This window comes from Lissotriton vulgaris, chromosome 9, assembly GCF_964263255.1.
Source record: "Lissotriton vulgaris chromosome 9, aLisVul1.2, whole genome shotgun sequence".
Classification (NCBI taxonomy): domain Eukaryota; kingdom Metazoa; phylum Chordata; class Amphibia; order Caudata; family Salamandridae; genus Lissotriton; species Lissotriton vulgaris.
This window is the reverse complement of record NC_141697.1, coordinates 1199115641-1199140301: the sequence shown is the minus strand read 5'-3', so window position 1 is coordinate 1199140301 and position 24661 is coordinate 1199115641.

Below are 24661 nucleotides of genomic sequence, written 5' to 3'. Positions count from 1 at the left end.
GATCATTCCTGGTCGACCATCCTTTGAAGATCACCTAAGGCCTCCACCCTGTACACCTGCCTATTATCCCCACTTTTGACAAGATCCAAAACTAAGAATGAAATCTCTTGGGAGTCTGATTTAGGTATACACTGGCCCATATCTGTTAGGGATAATATCTGGACAAAAATTAGAAAGTCTTCTAGAGCAGATAGTGCCACACAAACTCTCTTTTTTTATTTATAATAGATTGTTGTTAACACCAGCCTCCCTGCATAGAATGCATTCTGAGACTTAAAGTACGTGTTGGTCTTGTTCATTCTCACAAGCAGATCTTCAACACTTACTTTTTTCATGTCCACAAGTTATGCAGTTTTGAGATCAGTCTGGTCCCAAATTAATGTTATTTTTGAGCCTAACATTCCCCTTACATTTGCAAATATTTTTCCAGGCAGTCTCTCCAATAGTTGTAATAAACCAAAAACACAAACGCAAATCATTGACCTATTAGTGGCTACTGCCTTTCAGCAGATAACAAAAAATTGGAAAGATGCTTCCAAAGTCTCGTATTTAGCTTGGTTGTACTCTGTATGTCATAATGAAAGACTTGATACAATCTTTGTATTTCCGATGTCTCCGAAACAAAAAAAGATTACTTTTATGGTCTCCTGTTATGCAGTTTTTGGATGTTAGTGCTAACATATCCTTTGCTCCATCACCTTGTATTCAGGAAGTTGCTTAACCCCCTTGATCTCTCTGTTTTTGTCACTTTTTTCTAATTTTTCTGAATCAAATGTGACCTTGTTAATTGTATGTCTATTCATTTTTTAACGCATTTTCCTTTTCTTTACCCTTTATATCTTTGCCATGGATTTTCTTTTCTAGTATGATTACTTGCCTATATGCCATTAGTTGTATTTTCAGTAATGTTTTTCTTTTTTTTAATGCTGTGCTATTGCATACTTTGATGTTTCCTTTTTAAACTACTTTTAATAAACGTGTCTATGGAAACTGAGCCATCTGGTCCAGATATCAACCTGGTCATCCTGCCAGGCTATATTGTTATTCGTCATGATCATGAAGGGGTTTCTTTGTGGAAATCCTTTTATGAAGGATTGATGCTTGCCCTTCCTTACCATTTGCTGGCTCTTTACTCTAGCACCCCTCACAGCCGCTCTTCAGCATTCACTAACCAGCTTGAACCACATATTTTTCCCTTTGTGTAAAGATATGCCAATTTTACAATTATTGGGGATTATAATTTACATTTAATAGTGAATGTGCCTCATTTTTGCACACACGATATCCGTTAGGATTTAATGAGCCCCAGATATTATCCACTCTTATTGCTTGTCATACTCTTGATGTGGGGTTTTCAATCACGTCTAAATGCCTCAGTTCCACACCCCATGCCTTCCATGATGTGGACAGACAACTATAGTGTACAGATCTCATTCCACTGACTAATCTGACACATACTTCTCTTCAACCTTCTCCAGTTTCTACTTCAGAAGGCCTTTTGCTGGAGCTACTTCCCACGAAGCTGTGCTCACTTCATCTGTACTAGTGGTACAGTTTTCAGACAAACATCACTTTGGATGGTGTACAACCTTTACAACGGAACTTTTACAACGACCTACCATTACAACGGAACTTTTACAACGCAAAAACTTTTACAACACATGTATTTACAACGCATTTTTTTTACAACGCAGGTACCTTTACAACGCATACCATTACAACGTAAGTATTGGTAAGTATATAATTAGATTTTAAATGTTATATGTTTTGGGTAAAGGGGTATTTTTAGGGTTCAGGGTCAGTTTTTAGTTTTTGGGTAAAGGGGTATTTTTGGGATTCAGGGTCAGTTTTTAGTTTTTGGGTAAAGGGGTATTTTAAGGGTTCAGGGTCAGTTTTTAGTTTTTGAGTAAAGGGGTATTTTTGGGGTTCAGGGTCAGTTTTTAGTTTTTGGGTAAAGGGGTATTTTTGGGGTTCAGGGTCAGTTTTTAGTTTTTGGGTAAAGGGGTATTTTTGGGGTTCAGGGTCAGTTTTTAGTTTTTGGGTAAAGGGGTATTTTTGGGGTTCAGGGTCAGTTTTTAGTTTTTGGGTAAAGGGGTATTTTTGGGGTTCAGGGTCAGTTTTTAGTTTTTGGGTAAAGGGGTATTTTTGGGGTTCAGGGTCAGTTTTTAGTTTTTGGGTGAAGGGGTATTTTTGGGGTTCAGGGTCAGTTTTTAGTTTTTGGGTAAAGGGGTATTTTTGGGGTTCAGGGTCAGTTTTTAGTTTTTGGGTAAAGGGGTATTTTTAGGGTTCAGGGTCAGTTTTTAGTTTTTGGGTAAAGGGGTATTTTTGGGGTTGAGGGTCAGTTTTGGGTTTTTGGGGTACAGGGGTACAGGGTAAAAATAAATTAAAATTAAAATTAAATTAAATTAAATTAAATTAATTAAATGAAATTAAATTAAATTAAATTACATTAAATTATATTTTTTACAATTAATTTACGATTATAAAATTAATATATACTTACCAATACTTACGTTGTAATGGTATGCGTTGTAAAGGTACCTGCGTTGTAAAAAAATGCGTTGTAAATACATGCGTTGTAAAAGTTTTTGCGCTGTAAAAGTTCAGTTGTAATGGTAGGTCGTTGTAAATGTATGCGTGGTAACGTCATACATCCCTTTGGATAGTCACCTGCATTGCCAATGAGTCAATGCAGTTTCTACTGACCTTGCCCCTTTAAAAAAGGTTCAGACTAGAAGTCAAGGCCTTTCTTCACCCTGGTCTTTTGACTAACTTGCAATCTGCAAAAAGAAGTCCACTTTTATTTGCATCTTGGGGTGCTCAGAAAAATTGTGCACCTTCTCTCTTCTTACAAAATGGTAATTCAAGCAATTATCCCTTCCAGGTTGGACTATTGTATTTTGTTAAAACTTGTCATCCCAGCATAGTTAACAAAGCTATTTATTGCAGCTCATTCAAATATGGCTTCATGTGTTATATTTGCTCTTCCTACACGGGTGGCGATCTACAACCATCTCTGTTTTCTGCATTGGCTCCTGGTGGTAAAGCTATCTATTCTTGATGCTCTCCATCTCTGGCACAGAGCCTACAAAACCACTGCTCCAACACATCTTCAGAATCTTTTCACTCATCACTCTCTGGCAAAATGCCTTCCATCGGCCTCTGGCAATCTCTTATGTGTGTCAGAGTTAAAAAGGCGAGATGCTTTTTTCAATAAATAGCTTCTAAATATTAGATGTCCCTGACACATGAGATTGGCACAATCAACAGTGATAACCATTTTAGAAAACAGCTAAAACTTTTTTCTATTTAATAAATAGTCTTTTCTATGTATCTATCCGTTTTCTGAATCTTAGCACCAGAACTCTCTTGAGGCTAATGGAGTGCTTTATAAAACATTCCTTCATTAATTTATTCATTTAGTGTTGTAAGCACTAGTACATAATGCCTTTGCATCTCTTTGCCATATTATAGTCGGTCGAGACATTATGGTTGCCCTTGCATAAGGTGTCCGTCTGTGGCATACACATATAAGTACCAGGGGCACTTTGGTATTACAGAAGGAGCCGCAGACACTTGTTCGTCCCCTTTTGTAATACCGATAGCAATGGTGCACATAAAGGGATAGCGCTATTTTTAGAGGGCATTTCTTTATTTCAATGGGGGAATGAGGGAATCCCTTTGCCTCTGCACCCGCGCCGTATTACACAAGCGGGCGCAGAGGGAAAGAAGCTGTCAGGAGGCACACTGACAGAGCGCCACCTAAAAGATGCTGCACTGTCAGTGTGCACCCGGATACCAGCCTTCCGGAAAGGGTGAGGGGGGGTCCCATGGACACCCCAGACATTCCCTTGCAGGCGGGTGTAGTCGCTGACTGCACCCGCCTGCAAGGTGATCTCTAATCCCCTTTAAAAGTGCTGGCGGGATGCTGCCTGCACTGTGAAAACACGGAGTGGCTTTAAAACAGTTGCTCAATTTTTCACATGAATGCACTGCCCTGGGGGCAGCACATTCACCACAATGCGGTACATGTTGCTGCATTGCGCTGGGCGCACCTTTAAAAAATGGTGCCCTAGCACAATTCAGGAAAATGCGCTGCAGCTGTAATATGGCCCCAGGTATGTCTTAACTTGCAGCAGGTATGGAGCAGCCCATGACCACACCTCCTGCTTCACCTGTGTCTCTGATTGGCTGACCAACAGCAAATCCGAACACTGGCAAAGCAGCGCCCAGAACGTGGAACACAATTTGTAAGAACACAAGCTGAAACACAGATTTCTGTACAGCAACTAGCATGACATATAAATGCCACACAAGTATACACACCTTCGTTGGCATATTGTATATGGTAAGTGTGGTGCTCATTATGATGATCTTGTCATAGGTGTCTCTGCTTGGCATGTTGCATATATTTTAGGTCTTATGGTGTTCCTGGTCTGAGATACCCTCCCTGTGGAATACTTTGAACATTATAGCCATTACATGTAGACCTGGAATCATGTGCTCCCGCTGGCATACTATGGGAATTATTGGAGATGGGGTGGCAATGGAGTAGGATGGATTGTCTCAACAAATAACCTTATTATGGCCATTTTTGGCATTAGTAAGCTTTTATCATTTTATGGGTGGTTGGATATGCGTAGATATTTTTAGCTTCCTCAGTGTTACCGTTGTCTTTTCATACATTGGTCCTCCAAAGCATGTTACGGTCAAATATCTAGGAATGATGGTATCCATGACATGCAGGGGCCAACCATGGATTCTGATTGGAGCCCTGTCATTTGGTGGCTGCAACAAGCATATAATAGGTATCTTTGACATGTGATTGTGAGATTGTAAGATATGGTCATGTGAGGTAGAAAGTGCCAATGTGTGGCTATAGAATGTGTTAATACTTCTTAGAGCTTTATGTAGGGCTCAAATTAATGGATTTAATAAACGAAAGCTTTTATTTGAAACTAAATGTGTGTAACTTCAGGAAATGGCAAACTGATGTTGTTTTGTTGTCCTTTGATGTATTTAATGATGCTATTTTATTAATTCTGAGCTGGGGGGACACTTAATGCTGATGATGTTCCATGGTGCTACAGAGCATTTGCCTCTGTGATATATGGAATCAGTTATGCTGATAAAACATGTATGAGAATATGAGACCTGTGTGCCTCTTCCCCAACGAAGCAATTCTATTCTGGAGAGTAAAGATTCGAAAATGAATGGAAAGGGAAAGAGGTGAGCAAATATGCACTATACACCTTGAAACATGAGAGGACGCCATGTCGAGTTCCTAAGCAAAATCAGACTTGTTTGGACCCCATGAAATTGCTGGTGCATTTTAAGAGTGCACCTTCAGGAGGGTTCAGGAATGGTGCTGCACAGTATTTGGTGATCGTTTCTGCAGCCTTGGAGAATTTCAATTTCTTGAAGACCATTTAAGGTGTTCTGAAGGCCATCATCTGCCTCTTAGGCCATATCTACAGGAATCAACAGCTTCGTAAACACAACCTCTGTGCAGTAGCGGCCGGTACAGGTAAGAGCGGTGAGGCGGGGGGGGGGGGGGGGGTGGTAGTCGTCAGACAACAGGATAGGTAAAATGAAATAAATAAATAAATAAAACCATGTACCTTGCACTCGCCGCATCGCCGACTCAGCGATGTGATGCGGCGAGCGCAAGGTAAGTGGTTTTATTTATTTACCCCTTTAGCTGCCCTTTGCCTCTACTGCTCAGGGCAGTCGGTGACAGCTAGGCACCAGCGATCAACCACTTCAGAAAGTCAAGCCATGTAGAGAGTATGAATTATAGTAAAGGCAATCACAATGTGTAGTTATTCCTCAGAGCACTGAGTGGCAGAAGAGGCAGTTTGACACCGCACAGCGCCATTAAAGATGGCACCTTCAGAATGCTTCCAAAGTGTACAAACAATTATGCAAAGTTGTGTGGTACTGGTCTACGCAAAATCCCCCCTTCCCCGCCCCCTCCACCGCAAACGTGTTGACTGTTTTAAACTAACAAACTGGTTACACTTGACAAAATAGCATTATTGTTATATTGTATCCAATGTATTATTCCATTTGTCTCTTTTAACATCTGACTGAATCCATTTATATAATGTGTATCTGATATGTCATGGAGAATTAATTCCGAAATAAACAATTACTGAACTGCATGCTGCATAAAGAGCTGGAATAATCTAATCTGGTACTCATGAAAATGTAGATGAATGGCTCGAAATCTGAGCCTGTTTAGGAGTTCTACACGTGTTCCACTGCATTCTCAAGAATTAAAGAGCACATTTAATAGCAGCAATAACACTGGTATGTATTTGTGTTGTGCGAGCAGTTAGGGATGGAACCGCCAGTAGTAGCTGCTTCAAAGTTTTTCCCAAAAACAGAACAAATAATTGGCATCTCTAGACATTTTGAGCCTTCAGGTAACTTTTTAAAAAGTAAAAAATATGGGGGCATATTACCAAGCATTAGCGATAATTATCGCTATTGCTTGGTTAGAGACAAAAATTTACAGCTGAGCTGCGGCGATTTTTACCGCAAATAAACCTTGGTATTACCCAGAAATATGGGGCATTACCTTGGTATGCCCCATATTTCTGTATACAATGCATCTATGGGTTAAAACATGTAATGTGTGATGATTCACAGTACGTTTGGGATGCAGACTTATTTGCAGGAACGAACTGGGAACCAAAATTGACCCTGGCAGAGAGCTCGACCGGCCCCCCTGGGATCGGCCAAGCTGTTTGCCAGGGCCAGTTTCGCCCGTTTTTGTTACAGGGCCGACGACCCCCAGGGGCCCAAAATCGGCTCCCACCCTAGCAGCCCACCGGGAAATTTCCAGTCCGGCCCTGCTTATTTATAATATATTGCATTGCAAACTCTCCATAGAAGGCGGAATGAGACACCAAACAACCAACAGCATGAGATGAGATACATATATTCCTCTAGGTGGAATCAAACCACACTCTGGGTCCAATTATGATGGCAGCATCGCAGGGGGATTGGGACCGAATGAAAAGTAGTTGGCGTTCCCACCCAACAAATTACGATACGACTGCGTGTAGGTGGTCGGAATCATGGCTTTTTTCACTGCGGCTTGTGTTGCGACCCGAAAATGGCTGCAGCACAAACCGCAATCGAAAAGGGGATATTTTATGCTTATTAAGTGGAATTCCTGAAATTACAATATTACACCACGTCACATAATGACGCACTGTGCACAGTAAAATTTTACAGTGTGCACTTGGGAATATCACAAATAATGCAAGCAGCTGTTGCTCGTGTGTCAAAAATGTACACAAGAATAAACTTTGCACCAAAATTTAGCACTAAATAACAGACTTACATTTCTCGAAATTATACATAATCTCTCATAATTTTCCTGAAATTTCACCAAAGTAAATTACACAAATTTTGCGCACCCCTAGTAAACATACATTTTCCATTTCTTGCAGATCAAGAGGATGGGTTCATTAAGGATAGAGACCATCTTATTATGCCTACAAGCATATTCTCGTGCTTGGCTTTTATCTCACAGGAAAGATTAAACCCCTTTTGCTCGGAGTTTGCTATTTGACGACCATTCAGCCAATCTGCCTGAAACATCAATAGGCAGTGAAAATATTTCAAAAAATTCTAGCCTCCTTAATGTCAACCACTGCAGGGCAGAGTGTTTGGGCTAGATTCTAATTTAAATTCATAAATCTAACGGTCTGTCTAAGTCTTTTCATGGGTTTATATTTGCGATTTACAGGAATTGAACAAAGTTTCCAGAATCATGTGGGTGACAGTTGTAGAATTCCCAGAGTACATTACTTCTGCGAAATCTTTGTGAATTCTGCTTTCTTTTTATGGTGCATGATGTACAATTACGCATGGGGAAATGCCACTTCCTTTGTACAATGGTATGTGCTTAAAAATATATATATATCCATTGGGAAAATATTTTTCCCCTTGAAGAATCCACTTTCATAACCCACCATGTGTACAAAATGTTCCCTGCTCTACTCTTCCCAACTTGGAAATGGCTTTACCTTATCTTATCTTAATAGTCATTTGTTGAGCGCACGTACACCCTTGGGTTTCTTGGCGCTATAGAGTCAAGACAACAACACCATTCTTAAGCATAAGCCTGTTGGAATAGCCAAGTTTTTAAAGATTTTCGGAACGTCAGTAGATCCTTGCTCTGTCTGATATAAAGGGGGAGAGCATTCCAGAAGGAGGCAGCCAGATGGTGAAAGCAGCTGCCGCCTTGGCGTTTTTTTTAAAATGAGGAGACATTTGTAAGAAGTAGATGTTTAGAGCGTAGGTTGCGCGAAGGTGCGTAGTTGGTAATAGATTGCTTGATAAATCTAGGGCCATAGTCATGGAGCGCCCTGAAGGTGATGCATCCTGCTTTGAAGGCAATCCGCTGGGCCACTGGCAGCCAGTGAAGTTTTTCTAACCCAGCTCTAATTGATTGCCACTTTGGTTGTTTCCAAATCAGTCTTGCCGCCTGGTTTTGGACAATCTGTAGGCGTTTTAGTAGTCCCGCCGGAAGGCCTAAATAGAGACTGTTTGAAAAATCTAACCGGGAGAGAACAAGGGCAATCACCACTTGAATAAGTGCAGAGTGTGTTAAGAGTTGGGCAATCTTTCTAATCTTCCTAAGTTGGTAGAAACTAGCAGAGACTACCGTTGCCACCTGTCCTTTGAGGGATAGATCCTCATTGAGTGTAATCCCCAAGCTTTTTACCGATTGGGTCTTTGTGGGGGGGATCCCATGTCTGTTGGCCAGCATAGTTGCCCCCAGCTCAGTCCACTTTCCCCAGGCAAGATCAGTTCTGTCTTGCCTGGGTTCAGTTTAAGATAGTTATAGGTCATCCACTTTTGTATGTGTGACATTATGGCTGAGCATTCGGTTGCGGAATTTGGGGAGTTTAGAGGGATGATCAGCTGAAGATCGTCAGCATAATTAAATAGGGTTAAGTTGTAGTTTTTTAAGGAATAAATCAGTGGGCGGAGGTAAAGGTTAAATAATAAGGGGGAAAGTGACGAACCTTGGGGGACACCACAGGTCGATGACATCTTAGGGGCTGTAAATGATCCCAAACGCACCGATTGTGTGCGGTTTGTGATAAAAGAGGCAATCCAATTCCGAGCAGGGCCCCTGAGGCCGGCCTGTTGGACACGGTTGATCAAGATGTTATTGTCAACCGTGTCGAACGCGGCCGACAAGTCAAGGAGCACCAGGGCCTGGTGGATGCCTTTGTCAGCGTTAGATCTTAGTGTGTCTTGAACAGCCAGAATGACAGTTTCCGTAGAGTGACATGGCCGGAATCCTGCTTTGTTTGGTTCCAAGTATTCAGAGCTTTCAATGAAATTGGAGAGACATCTGGAGACATGTGCCTCCAGAAGCTTAGAAAAAAAAGGAAGAAGGGAAATGGGTCTATAATTAACTAAAGTTAAGGGATCAGCTCCTGGTTTTTTTAATAGTGGAATCAAGGTGGCGTTTTTAAACCCGTCAGGGACTTTGCCCTGATTGAGTGATTTGTTCAGAAGGGGAAGAATTGCTGATGGAATTGCTAAACACACTTCCTTTAAAATGTGAGGGGGGCAGCTGTCAAAAGGCGAGCCTGATTTGACACGTGAAAGAAGTTCAAACAGGGTCTTCTCATCGATGGGGGGGAGTGTGTCTAGTGTGGTTGGATTGAAGTAGATATCTTCAATAGGTTCCCCATTAGAGAGACATTGAATGTTCTTTTTGATAGTGGCGATTTTCTCTATAAAAAAGTCATTCAAGGAGTCGCAAAGCTCTTGTGAGGTCGCCAGGGGAAGCGCAGTCCTTTCACTGTTACATAGGTCATTTACAAAGTTAAAAGTTTCCTTTGTTTTATTTTGGGAGTTTAAAATTTTTCCAGAGAAGTAGTTAATTTTGCTTTGTAGGATAAGCTTCACATATTTCCTACGGGCTATAATATATTCCTCCTTATCTTGAGGTTTATATTTTGCTCTCCATTTCCTCTCTTTTTGGCGTACCTCGAACTTTAGATGTTTGAGTTCCGAGGTAAACCATTTGTGTGCATCTCTGGTGCGTGCACGTGTAAATTTTGTGAGAGGAGCATGAGAGTCAGTTGCCTCTGAGAGCCAGTGCGTAATGTCCTCTTCCATAAGATTTAAGTTTACCTCCTTTTTGGGCAGTGGTACCGTAGATGTCAGTGTTGCAATAAAGGCAGGTAAATCTATGGATTACTCTTGCCCTTGTGAGAAGAACATTTCAGACCATATCTAGGGTGGAAAGGGACCAGAAAGGAGTCTGAGAAAACACAAGGATGTACATTTGTGGCTACATAGAAATTCTTTTTTAATATTAGACCTTAATTGTCCCTTCCTCACAAACTCTCTGTCGCTATGAGAATATCTGTTCACCTGAAAACTTTTTGTGAGTACATTATTTTATGAGTGGAAAGCCACATTTTGTGGATTCAAAATTGGTTTTGCATTTGTAGCAAAGGCTATTATTGCATGTAAGCTGGTCAAGAAGCTTTGTGAATCGAGCCCTGTGTGTCTCCTCTAGGCTTTCCTAAAAGAGCTCTTGCCTAAGTGGTGATGAGAGCCCCACTCCATCACCAGGTCACTGGTTGATCCTTTTATGTATTGGCACTGTCAATCCTCCCCGCTCGTAAGTGAGCAGGGCATTAATTATTGCAGCTTTTGAGTTTACACCAAGTTCAGTCTTTCAAGATGAATATATGGCTAGAAATTAAGGGGGCATATTAGCAACAAATAGCGATATTTATCGCTAAATGAGCATAGCAACTTTTGTTTTTATCGACGCGCATCGACGGATATTATCGCTGAGATAACGTGCTATTAGCAACGTTTATCTCAAATGCGATAAAATATCTGGCGATATGTGTGAATATCGCTGGAAACTCAGCGATATTCAGGCATTATCGCCAATAGGGTCTTAACCTGAATATCCACCTCCCATTGGATATACAGGTTAAGAAGTGGTCTGAGCAGGCGTTAGGTTTTGGCGATATTCGCGCTTAGCGTGAATTTTTTCATCGCTTCGCCTGCGTTGATAATAGGCGATAGCAATGTTAGCGACTGCTTTCAGTCGCTAACAGGTTGGGTACGCCCACTTTGCATGTCATTAGCGATAAATATCGCTGAAATGCAAAGCAGGACCCAAACCGGTCGCTATTGCCTAAAAGCTGTCGCTAACTGCTGGTAGCGACAGCTTGCTAATAGGTCGATAAAATTATCGCCGCTTTAGAGGGAAAAAGTCCAGCTAAAGCAGCGATAATGCACTTGATAATATGCCCCATAGTTCGACTAACTAACAATGGTAAAAATGTGTTAAAATTATAAAACATACTATCTTGGATGAGGACATATGCATATGATCAGCAAAACTGAATGCCAGGCTTTATTTCTCTACTTTCTCTATCCTAAATATTTTCCTCTCTCCTCATCTTATCTTTCTCCTTCCTCCTACATATCCAAACCTCCCAGAGAAGCAATTCAACTGAATCTACAACACAACATTGTACTCTACTATACTGATTTTCTGATATGGGGTAACTATGTAAAGAAATTGTTTCTGCTTTTCTGTATCTTCCACATTACAAAAACCAAATAAAAACTCTCTTGAGCAAAACAAAGAAAAAGTCATTTATGCCTGTCCGGCAAAATGTATCACATTTGTATATTAACTCATTTCGGAAGTTGTTGTTTTTCATCCATAAGTAATTCTTTATTTCGGTAGTGTGGTGTACAAAACAGGAATAACATCAGTGGCCCAATCATGTACAAAGTGGTATGTGCAAAAGTTTGGTTGTACACATCTGTGTTCACGGAGGAATCCAGGTTTCTGGGTTTTATTCCCGACAATGACACTCAACTCATTCTCTTCTTCATGGAAAAGACACCCAGTAAAAAGCAAGTGTAATGCCTTTGTGACTGAAATCGCCCACACGATGAAGAACAGCAGTATAAGGTTGAACACCAACAAGACTGAAATCATGAACTTTGGGAAGAGGACTTCACCATGGGTCTCCACCTTGTTGTTAGAAAGCACTAGGACCAACACCCACTTCCACCACCTATAGCAAGAAACTTGGATTGTCATTGACAGAAAATTCAACCTGGTTGCCCAACTGAAGAGCGTCACTGCCTCATGCTTCTATACCCTGAATGTGCTAAGGAAGATTTTTAAATGGCTCCCAATCAGCACCCGGAAAACCCTTGCATATGTTTTTGTCACAAGTAGGCTGAAATACAGGAACATCGTTTATGTCGGAATCAAGAAAAAACTGACACAAATGTTGCAAGGCATTAAAAACTCAGTGGCAATCCCTCTCAACCTCCCACGCTGCACTCGCATTACGGCACACCATAAGGAGCTTCACATACAGAAAAAAGGATAGTCTAAACTCCTCACCCACAGTTTCAAGGCACTACTTAACACTGGCCCAACGTACCTCAACAATTGCGTCTGCTTTCACAAACCATCCAGACACCTCTGCTCATCAGACATGTACCCATACATAGGGGAAACCAGCTCCGACGGTTGAGCCTTCTCCTACATTGCTCATAAAGCATGGACGACCTTCCACTACACATACGAGCCTACTCCTCACCTCTTCAATTCTGCAAGAATCCGAAGACCCGCCTTTTCAAGTAGTCCCACTAGGCTCTACTTTTGTCTAGACTCACACCGGTGCAGTGTCAGGATACCCTCTCGCGTGATAGTGCACTATACAAATCTGCATAACATAACGTTGTACTACTCTCTAGTTTGCGGCCATCCCCATGTCAGGAGCAGATGCCTATAATACAGTTTTTGGCAGTGCTTATTTTATGAAGTTCTTCCTATTTTTTTTTTTTTTTTTTAAAACCTTTATTGGTAGGACGCACAGTACACAGCGTCTGCCTACAACCCATCCGGGCCGGCCGCTATGACACAAGGATAAAGGGAAAACAAGAGGACAGTACGCCTTCGAAGCAATCAAGGAGCGTGCATTATCATACTGAACCTGGTACCATAGATAAAAGGATAAGAGAGGTTTAATTTTATAATTTTGTCGAGTGCGATTATACGAAACAATGAGGAGAGTTAAAGCTAATCACTGACCAGGAGAGCCATCATCAGCCCCGTAGCGCATGGAGGGAAGCATGAAGGAGAAAGGCATATATCAAAGACGCAGTTTCTCATCATCGAGGTAATAGAACAAGCAACTATGCCAAGCTAAGTTACAATATAATAAACTCCCCGCTAGCATCAAACCCCGACCCCAAATTAGAAGAAAAGGTATTTAGGAAAAGAAAAAGAGAGAGAAGAAAGAGAAAGAGGGCCATAGAGACAAAGAAGAAACATAAACACAACCCATCCCCCCACCCTGCATACCAGCGGAAGGCCACGGCCCACCCCCCCCCATTAGGCATGCCTGTCGCCCCAAGAGACCCCCAAGCGGGAAAAAAGCGGAGGAGGGCCCCAGCTCCAGCCCCATACTCACCCCCAATCCCCCAACCCCCAAAAAGCGGAAGTCCACTAAAAGGGAGCGTAAGCAACATTGTAATAACACCCCAGCCATTGTAAAGTTTCCAATTCGAACAACATTCCGCTTCGGCAACAAGAAGACTCAGGAAATATCGAAGCAGCGGTCAGCCCTGACCGGACCGGAGAAAAGTCTGTACGCCACCCAGTCCGTGCGCAGTGAAAGGCAGTGCACCGAAAGTACCAGTTGGGGCCACAAAAATCCCCAGCAAAAGCCACAGTGATAGCAGAGGGAAAGTTCTCCACGGCATGAGGATAGTCGGTGGTAGGGCAGGGCGCCCATGGTCGGGAAACAAAGGAGCCGGTAGTAGATCGATGAGGGTCGTGGGCACCTCATTATAGGTAGAATGTTCCTCAAACTGCCCATCTGCGGCACATACACATGAAAGTCGACCATTGCGGTCGTCGGGGATGGAGAGGGCAGATTCTCTTTGATGGATTCATCCACAACAGGGTGCGTCGCGACAGGAGGAACAATCCGTTGCACAGGACGTAAAGTAGCCCCCAAATCTTGTAAGGCAGTGTGGAGGTCGTCGATAGCCAGCAAAACATCCCTCACTGTAAGCGCCATTACACACCAGTCAGTTAACCGGGACCTCAGGACTCAATGCACAAAGGATGGAGCCGCCGCAGCAGCGGACAAAATGCAGCAGCGAGCGTGCAGGTCGCAGGAGACACCTCGAGGGTAGGAGTTGAGCCCCAGTCAGCCACCGCAGCGCGCACTTCCTACCACAGTCGGGTTACCGTCAAATCCGGCAAGAAAGCCTGCCTCGCAGCGTGCCGTCCCCGATGTTAGAAACTCCAGACAAAGAACTGTGGCATACAATTAGTGGGTCCGGCGCTGCGAGCGCGATCGATGTCTGCGGCAGGGAGGATCCAGTTTCACCTCCGGGGCTCCGGATCATCATGGCCGTTGGAGGCCGTTGTTTATCCACTGCAGGGCGGCCATACTGCAGCCCGAGGTCCCGGCTTATCCGGACTGAGGGCCGAAGGCTCCCGGACGGCGTTTCCAAGCCATCCGGGGGAGTATGCGGACCGGAGTTGGACGGTCGGGCTCCGCTACTATTCCCCCGCACAAAGCCATGGCTGGGGTGAAGGATCTCAGGCAGGGAACATAGGGAGATGAGGGCGAGCGGCGGAGCTGGGCGTCCGCGCGGCCATCTTGGCCGCCGTCCTGGCTCCTCCTCCCAAGTTCTTCCTATTTGAGAATAGATCTAAAACGTGCATTTCACTTTTTCACCATATTCTGAATAGTCTCAGTTTGGAACACCTTCATGAAATGTGCACTAACTGATGTAACCTGTGTATCTCTGTTAAGCATGTTAGAAGGTTGGGTCTTAACCGCATAAAGCACAGGCATGCAGGGCGTAATGCAGTCACCTGCAGCCCCAGCTGTGCAGGGGTGCAATGATCTGGGGCCCTCAAGCCTTTGTGGGGCCCGATTCAGCCTAGGGCCAAGAAACATCTGTGAGATATGGGAGACTAAGCGCCCCTCTTCACATTCTGTAGGGGGCTCCATCATTGTGTATTACCCCACTGCGGGCATGAGGACGCACCTATGCAAATGCAGGTGAGCAAAGTAATTCTTCGGATACACATTGTTCATGAGGAATCTGCACTTGTTTTACTTGTAAAAGAGATACACAAGTATAGAATCTCTACATAAGACTATAGAAGTACTGATTCATGTTGACCTAAACCTCCCTACTTCACAGTGGGTGATTTGCCAATGGACACTTTTCTGCAGAGTGATGGTTATGGCTGTGTACCTTTGTGTTGATTTGCTCAATCAATCAGGGATTTATATAGCATGGCTACTCACCCATAAGGGTCTCAAGGTGCTGCGTGAGGGTTTCATTTGCTGAGAGTTACATGGGCTCCAAAGAGTACCAGCTGTAATGGCGCTTCCAGTAATGCTGCTAAACACACCGAGAGCATTAGAGTGTTTTAACATGTTTCAGTTTTCCTACAGCACAAATGTAGTTCAGATATCTCAGAAATCTACAGCACATTTTAGAGCAATTGGAAAATGAAGAATACCAACCTGACGGTCCCAGTCTGATGGCACGTCATTCTGAAACTTTGCAAAATTAAAATATTTTTCAGCTTAAATTTTTTTTAAAACCCAACAAAAATCTCCCCCAACAATAGGTGACAATAGAAACTAGAAAATGTAGAAGACAACAGGTAAGTAGAAAAGGGGCAGGTTTAGGCTAGTGGTGTGGATAAGGAGTATAAGCCGGACTTGGGGCACTATACACGGAATACGTTTAGAAATACTTTATTATAAGTAAGGATAGCAGTACCGAGTAAAGGCAAGGATAGAGGAGGAAGACCAGGGTTGAATCTACAAACATATAGGTAGGAAAACTAGGGTATAGACAGTTCTCGAGGGACAGCAGTAGTATCATAAGTAGAAGTAAAGCTTCAAAGGAATAGGTGTATCGGTCAAGAAGAGATGGTATGCCTAGGGGTAGAGACAAAAAAAAGGATTAAAAGAGAGGGGTAAAGTAAAAAACATAGCTTTGGGAAAAAGGGAAACAGCATAGGTATAGGAAAAGCAATGTAGAGAGGAAGAAAGAAAAGAAAGTAGATGTGGGGTTCTTGCTCGTTTCCCTGCCCCCTGCGCAGCCGAGGTGAACGCTGCTGCAGGACAGGCTCTCCCCACTCGCCGCCATCAGCGAGCCTCCCCTCAGGCCACGCCCACCTGAACGAGGCCAGGCCCACCCTCTTACTTAATAGGAGCTGACTACTAGCTCGGCCCTGATTCAGACTCTCCTGAGGCTTCCCCATGTGCACAGCCCAACCCAAATCTCGACCTTTTTTAAAAATTGTGCTTATCTGCTTGTTTTTAACTTCTGTTCACTCACTTTCATCTGGGGTTCTTGCTCGTTTCCCTGCCCCCTGCGCAGCCGAGGTGAACGCTGCTGCAGGACAGGCTCTCCCCACTCGCCGCCATCAGCGAGCCTCCCCTCAGGCCACGCCCACCTGAACGTGGCTACGCCCTGAACATCGCTATAAAACATGTGCCTCCAACGCACGCGCAGCGGACGGGCGCAGCAGGCGCGCCGTTTGCGCGCCAAAGGCGCGCCTAAGGCAAGCCCGTCTGCGCCCGGCCGCGCCCGGCCGCGCCCGGCCGCGCCCGGCCGGGACCAGGGGCCACAGACCCTGCCCGTCCTCTGGCATATACAGCAGCCCAACTCTCCGCATACTTGGCCCCTTTCCCTCCTTCCCCCTCTCTGTTGCAACGTCTGGATTCCTTTGGTATTCTTGCCCCCCACCCTCCCTGTTTACCTCCCCTCACCTACAGTTCCCTCTCCCCCTCCCCTGCTTCTCCGCCTGCCACTTGTTCATCACTAGTTCCCCTTGCAGCTGCTGCTTGCCTGCTTAATACTCAAACATCAGATGGAACTTTTTAATCTTTTGAATACTGACTCACCAGATTATCTTTTCCTCACTGAAACCTGGTTTTCTACCGGACCTCCTGGCTATTCTTCCTGACACCTATTATGCACTTCGAGCGGATCGCCCGGCTGGAAAGGCTGGTGGTGGCGTGGCGATGATTATTCGTTCCACCTTAAAATTTCAACTCCTTGCTTACCCACCCATACCCAATGTCGACTACCTGGTGGCTCGTTCTTTAAATCTTCCCGATCCTCTCACTGTTGTCCTCATGTACCGCCCCCCTCAACCCATGCCTTTATTTGTAGCTGTTTTACAGGATCTTTTGGCCACACTGGCGGTCAATAATTCATCGGTCATCCTGCTCGGCGACTTTAACTACTGGCCAGGCGACCCTAGGGAAGATTCTTCTTCCAAAGACTTCTCTGCCACCCTTCAGTGCCTGAACTTCTCGTCCCTCATCCTGGCCCCCACCCATGTCAAGGGTCACACCCTGGACCAAATCTGGTCATTGCGCCGCGATGTCTCGTCCCCTTCCATACTTCCCTGTATTTGGTCTGACCATTCCATTATTCTATTCTCCATTTTTTCGGCTTTGACCGACAAACCAGCTTTACCCAAAAATGTTCTAGCTCGTAGCTGGAACCAAACGGACCTGGATTCTCTCTCGTCTTCTCTGGCCTCCTCAGTGCCTGATCTTATTGATCTTTCCTTAGACTCACAGACAGAAGCCATTAGTACCTGGCTCTCTATTTCCTGTGATCAGGTTGCCCTGCTTAAGAAGGTCAAATCCGTCCGCCCTTATGACGCACATAAATGGTTCACCAAGGAACTCAAAGACCTCAAACTCGATCTCAGACGCTCGGAACGCCATTGGAGAAGAAATTATTGCCCCACTCTCCGTGCTAAATACAGACTTCTTCTGAATGATTACAAAAAAGCGATCCTGATGGCCAAAACCAAATACTTTACCGAGAGAGTTGCTCTATCTGCTAATAAACCCCGAGAAATTTTTTCCCTCGTCCGTCACCTCGCCACTTCTGACCGCACTACCTCCAGTATAACCCAGATCCTCTGCTCCTCACTCAATGATTACTTCATTGATAAGATCGCCAACATAAAGGCCAACATTCCCATGGTGCAGCAATCTGGCGCCCCCTACCCACCCCCTTTGCCCTCCTCTCTTCTGGATCACTTTCCTCCCATTTCCATTGACCATTTCCTCAATCTGCTCACAAAAGTTAAGTCTGGTTCTCCGGCGGATTGCGCCCCGGCACGGATCCTCAAAGCTCTTTTTACCAGCTGTCCTGCCCCTCCTCTTGCCCTTCTCAATGCCTCCTTGGCTCTGGGCTCTGTTCCCTCTTCTTTTAAAACCACTATAGTTTTTCCCATCCTTAAAAAACCCGGCCTAGACCCCTCTCTTCCCTCTAATTTCAGGCCCATATCTCTTCTTCCTTACCTGGGTAAGATCCTTAAAAGTTATGTTACCTCTTGCCTGTCCTCTTATGTCGAGGTGAACCACCTTTTGGCCCCCCCATCAGGCGGGCTTCCGACCAGGACACTCTACGGAGACAGTGATTATTGCGGTCCTGGACGAACTTAAGGGGAAAGCTGACATCAATCTTCCCCAAGCCCTGGTTCTCCTCGATCTGTCCGCTGCATTTGACACGGTCGACCATTCCATCCTTCTTGACCGTGTCAGCGCAGCGGGCATTCGGGGCGCAGCCTTCTCTTGGCTTGCGTCCTTTCTTCAAGGCAGGTCCCAAGCGGTCCATCTCTCGGGCTTTTCTGCTCCTCCTCGCCCGGTTACCTGCGGGGTTCCCCAAGGCTCTTCCCTCTCCCCTCTTCTTTTTAACCTTTATATTCACCCCCTTATCATTTCTCTCCATGAGCTGGGGGTCTCTGTGTATAATTACGCGGATGACCTCCAGCTCGTTTTTGATCTTTCCTCCCCCTCGGACTCCCTCCCTAAGTTCTGCTCCACCTTAGTTTTTATTTCTGAATAGATGAGCGCCAATCATTTGAAGCTTAATCCGGACAAAACGGAGCTTGTCCTCACGGGTGGTCCTTCAAATCCTTGGTCCCCGGCTCACTAGCCCCCTTCCTTCGGTTTCCCTCCCTCTCCGATTCCCTCTGTTCGGACCCTGGGCATCAAGGTCAGCCATGATCTGACCATGCATGCCCAAGTCAGCTCCGTTGTATCCTCTTGTTTTCTGTCTCTTCGCCTCATTCAGAAGATTTCCCGGTATTTCTCAGCGGACGCCCTCAAATCCATAGTCATGGCTCTCATCACCTCCTGCCTTGATTATGGGAATGGCCTGTACGTGGGCATACCCGCCCATGAAACCCGACGTCTTCAGGCCATCCAAAATCAGGCCGCCCGTCTCATTCTTCGTCTCCCTAAATCTTCCCGTATCACCCCAGCACTTAAGTCCCTCCATTGGCTCCCTGTGCACTTTAGATCTTTTTTCAAATTAGCCTGTCTGGTCTTCCGGGCGCACACCCACTCATCTCCTCTTTTTATCAGTTCCATGATAACTCCTTACATCCCCAGCCGCACTCTCCGTTCCTCTTCTCTCTCTCTTTTGCGCGTTCCCCGCTTCCGTAAATCCAGAACGGGGGGCACCCGTTTCTCGGTCTTGGCCCCCCGGTTCTGGAACAGTCTCCCTCTCTCCATTCGCTCCATCCCTACCTTCACTCACTTTCGTAAAGCCCTCAAAACATTTCTCTTTTCTCAGGCATTCCCCTGCTAGCCCCCCCGGATTCCTCCATTGAGTCAGGTCCAGTCCCCAGCGCCAGGAAGCCGCTTGGCCGCAGTGCGCTTTATTAAGTTTCTTTTTCATTTCATTTCATTTCATTTCAAATATGGGAAAGTAAAAGAGAAACTATGTTGTTCTGAAAAATCAGACTCCAAAGAAGTTTAGTAACGTGGCGGACATTCACTTTCACATATTAAGGATCCTTTATACCATATGCTGAGGTCATGCATGATGACTTTAAAAAGGTTTCATAGCACCACACTTTCTTTTTCTTTATTACTCCAGGATGATGATGACGATTCATTATTACCATTATGGACTACGATTGACAAATCTTCAACCTTTGTCCTTCCAAGAATTTTCATCATTTAGGCGTCGACTTTTGTCACTGTCTCTTCCTATTATTAATAACACTTGCAAAAACCTCCAACCTTCAAGTATAAATCATCTCTCTCCTAAAGATCACATTTTGCATTCTTCATTATGGTACAATAAGCAACTTAAAATCAATAATAAAATTATTTTTGGGAAAGAATGGTATGTTAGAGGGCTCAACTTTATCAGGATAATACATGCATAATTTTCATAGTTGCTCAAACACGTTTTTCTTTATCTGCCTCTTTTCATCTAAGTACATGTCCTTAATTTCACTGGGCCTGATTCACAGAACTAACTTAAGACAAAATGCTAAACTTACTACTTTTGGTATTCACAGAAGTTAGGATTTCGACTTAAGTTTGTCTTAAGACAGACTTAAGACAGACTTAGACAAAATCCTAACTTAAGTCTGTCTTAAGACAAACTTAGGACAAAATCCCAACTTCTGTGAATACCAAAAGTAGTAAGTTTAGGATTTTGTCTTAAGTTAGTTCTGTGAATCGGGCCCACTGATCCAGTCAGTTTACAATCGTTTGGCGCTCACATCTACTTCTTCATCGTCACCTCCTACCGTTCTTTCAGTCTTGTCTTTCCATCCACATCCCAAGTATACAAACATTTAACCTTTTTTCCAGTCAGTCGAGCTAAAACGGAGGTGGAGCTTTCTGGGAAACTGACCTTCAACTTTCCCTTTCTATTCCTACTTGGAATAGGGTTCGGATTAAAATTAGGAAATCTTCTAGAGCTGCTAATACTACTCAAACTTTAGTTTATGTTTACAACAGACTTTTACTTACCCCTGTTTCATTACAACAAATAAACCCTACTACTTCTTCTGCTTGTTGGTCTTGTAATACAACCCCAGCAGACTTAAAACACGTGTTATATGTGTGCCCTCATATTCATACCTTTTGGAAACAAATTTGAAGCAAAATCAATAAAAATTTTCATACACAAATTCCCTTTACTTTTCTTAATATGTTTCTTGGTAGTGTATATTATGACTGGGTTTCGCACTCAAACAATTTTCATATTATAGATTTACTCCTTGCAGTTGCGTTCCAACAGATTACCAAGGTATGGAAGGATGCTACCATTATTTCTTACAGAGCTTGGTGGTATGGGGTTTGTTATAACCCCAGACTAGATAGAGCATATGTCCATCCCATTTCCCTTGCAATGTAAAGAGATTTCCTGTGGTCACTAGGGGTGGGTGGAATTTGCGTAGTTGCACTGCGCAAAGCTCCGCGAAATGGTAAAAAATCCCCGCGAGCACGCAGAGTTCCGCGAACATGCGGAATTGCTTGTTCTGCCCGTTTGCAATGCTTTTTTCCTGTTCGCGATCGCTGTTTGCTTGCTCGGGTGAAAAGTGCAAACAAGCAAAAAATTCCACGAAGCTCCGGATCGTGGAATTTTTGGCAATTCTGCGTTCTCCGCGGAATGTGAAATTACCCAAATTCTGCAAATTCCGCGAGCGGAACAGAATTTACCACCCAGGCCTAGTGGTCACCCATTACTCATTTCCTAGATTTATCTGCAAATGCAACACAAGTTCATAATCCCCGAGTTGAAGAAGTAACTAAACCCCCATGATCTAATTTTATTTGTTTATGACTGTATTCATATCAATGCTATTTATTTGTCCGTTTTATCTTCCTTTCTTTATGCTATTGGTTAGAAATTAATAAATATATAAGTGCTTTTGTTAAAAATAGATGAATGTTATTTACTCCCCTCCCCCTTTTCCTTCCCCTTCCTTCCCCTTATTGCCTTAACAGATTTTATAATTAACTTTATTTTGTATTTCTGTATTTTATTTAGATATTTTATATTATATCAATAAGATTTCCTTTTCAACAAAAAAAAAGAGGTTTGAAAGGAGTTGTCACCCAAGCATCAACATATACTCTGGGAAGCGACACGTATTGTCATATAATGATGATATGTGGGATCGAGGGGATCACGGAAGTGGGGCAAAGCAAGGAGCAGAGTAGGATAAGGGTAAGGCAAATGGAAGTGGTAAGTCTCACTATGGCGGTCTCCGCCCGACAAGAGCAGAGGCAATGTATTAATAGCTCACAATACTGCAGAATCCCCTTGAACATATAATTTGTTTTGGTGTTTCACTCAACCAGACTGCACTTCACAGGGCACTGGACTGGGCATCACCGCATGATGTGTGACCCACCTCCTATGGGTGTGAACTGATGACCTAAAAGTGAGAGCCCCTGAATTTCTGCTCCCTCTACTGAAAGCTCAGTGAGCGCGCTCTGCTCCTGGTCTGCACAGCCCCCATCGGGAGCACATCATGTTTGACTTGCTTCAGTGCACTTTCCTTCCTCTGTCCTTGCAACAAAAGTTCACATGGAAACAAAATCACAATATTCTTTTTTATACAATAGGCATTTTTATTTTAGTACAAGAACTGGATGAAATTATTCTGGTGAAACATTTTGGATACTTTTTTTGCATGCGATTTGTACTTTTGCGGGTAAATAAGCATTGGCAAAGCCAAAAATTATGTTCTTTGCTACAGAGTTTTTGGCTTTGCCCAAGATTATTTTGTGTGTGATTAATTATTTTCAAGGAAAGCACTCACAGTATAAGAACAAGCATTAAGTGACAGCCAAAACACACATATATATATATGTTATATTATGTATAAGCACACTGCACCCGTAGTCCCTGGACACTGAAGGGTACTACTTATTCTATGAATGTGCAAGAGCAGAATGCCATCATTCGCACTTAGGTAATGCTTAGTTTGTAAACAAATAAGTGCCAGGGCTCCCGTCAGGGGGTCACTGCAGCTTGCACCACACATTGCCCCTGCCATGCTGCGAAAGATAGTAAAAGCACAACTACTAACCATAACACTCCTACAAGTGTGACAATGAGGACTATTTCAGGCTCTCAAAGCTATAAGAATGGCTTGGGAGGCAGATAATAGCCATTTTGAATGAATATAGCATTAATATTTGCCTGTTGTGGTCATCTCTAAATTACCTAGACAGCACCACCTTGTGGTAGGCTGTCCCAAGCGCTGGTGCTGACAATTAAGTGCCGGTGCTGAGCCCCAGAAACCACAGCTCAATTTAAGCACTGTAAGCCAATGGCTAAAGTAGGGGGACTCTGTGCCTTTTCTGATGTATGCTGATCCGCAGAAGTGTTTCAAGGCAGTGATTATTATACAGAGAGCATGCTCCAAGTGGCAAACACCAGGGTGGTCCCTGCCTTCCATCCACCAACCCTGTCTTTCTTTACCTAAACCCAGAACAGTATTTCATGGAGACATGATGCGCCCTGTTGCTACTGCTGCGTGTTAGAAGTTTCCTTCTCCTTTCCCTGCACCTTGAAACCTTTTAGACTAGTTTCAAGACACCTCTCAAGACCTGGACTGATAAATGATATTCCTGGTTTCTTCTCCTATTGTGAAGTTGCTGATATCTTATTATGTCTATTCTGCTTGTCTATTGGCTGTTGTGTTTTTATGTAAGAAGCTCTGCGCATGCGCACTCTATAGATAAATACAGTGTATTATCAACTAGGTCTTTTCTGCAGTACTCAAATCGACCAATAAAGCTCTTGCTCTGCTGCAGATCACGAAGAACATTCCGCTTGGTTGCTGCCAGGTTTTCGCTGCGAATATTGGTTTCCCGAAACGGGCTCTGACAGCTGGCGCCCCTGCATTCACAGGTACTCACGAGGGATGCGGACATCGCCCTGGCAGGCGAGTCACAAAACCACCATTAAAATAGGCTTGAAACTTTGGATGGACCTGACTGACGTGGGGATGGCAGATTGCAGGGATGGACCTGACAGCTGGCATGCATCGCGACTCGCGTGGCATCTGCCGGAAACACGTCTCTGGTCGCCATGGCATGTCTTGCTTCCAGCTTCATCTGTTAGTATCAGTCATGCAGCTGCTGGCTCTTGAACATAGAGGGGGGACACGAGGCCTTGGGGAGAGGTTAGCAGAACTACCAGCAGTTTAGCACTTTAAGGCGTAGAGCAGCTAAACATTGCAGAAAATGCATGTGCAATGGAAGCATGGAAGCTTGCCATTATATATGTGCATAGATAAACATAGATATTTAAAAATCAGATTTGGAAGTGGTCTGATAGCTATATATATCTATATCTATGTATATCTATCTATATATATAAATATATATATATATATATATATACATATATTGTCGCTCCAGGTTGTCCACCTCTTGAGTAGCACATGAGCAGCAGCTTAATTTATGTGTAGGTGAGGACGGGGATCGGCTTGTAGATGCCGCTCCGTAATGGATCTGCCCGACGCGTTTCGAAGCTCCATCTGCTTCTCTTCAGGGGCTTTAACGGAAGCGGTGTGCGCACCCGCTGACACACTTCTCCAATTTCCATGACACCACCGCCGATGGGAGGCTCCGATGAGACTGTGCATTATGGGAAGTGTGGTGCGGAAAGCACACAATCAAGTCCTGTATGGACCCCACAAGTGGGCCCGTCCTCGATTCCATGTACGGCTGCTGTTTCACTAAGTGACCCCCAAGGTAATCTGATTTTAAAATAGGTATGT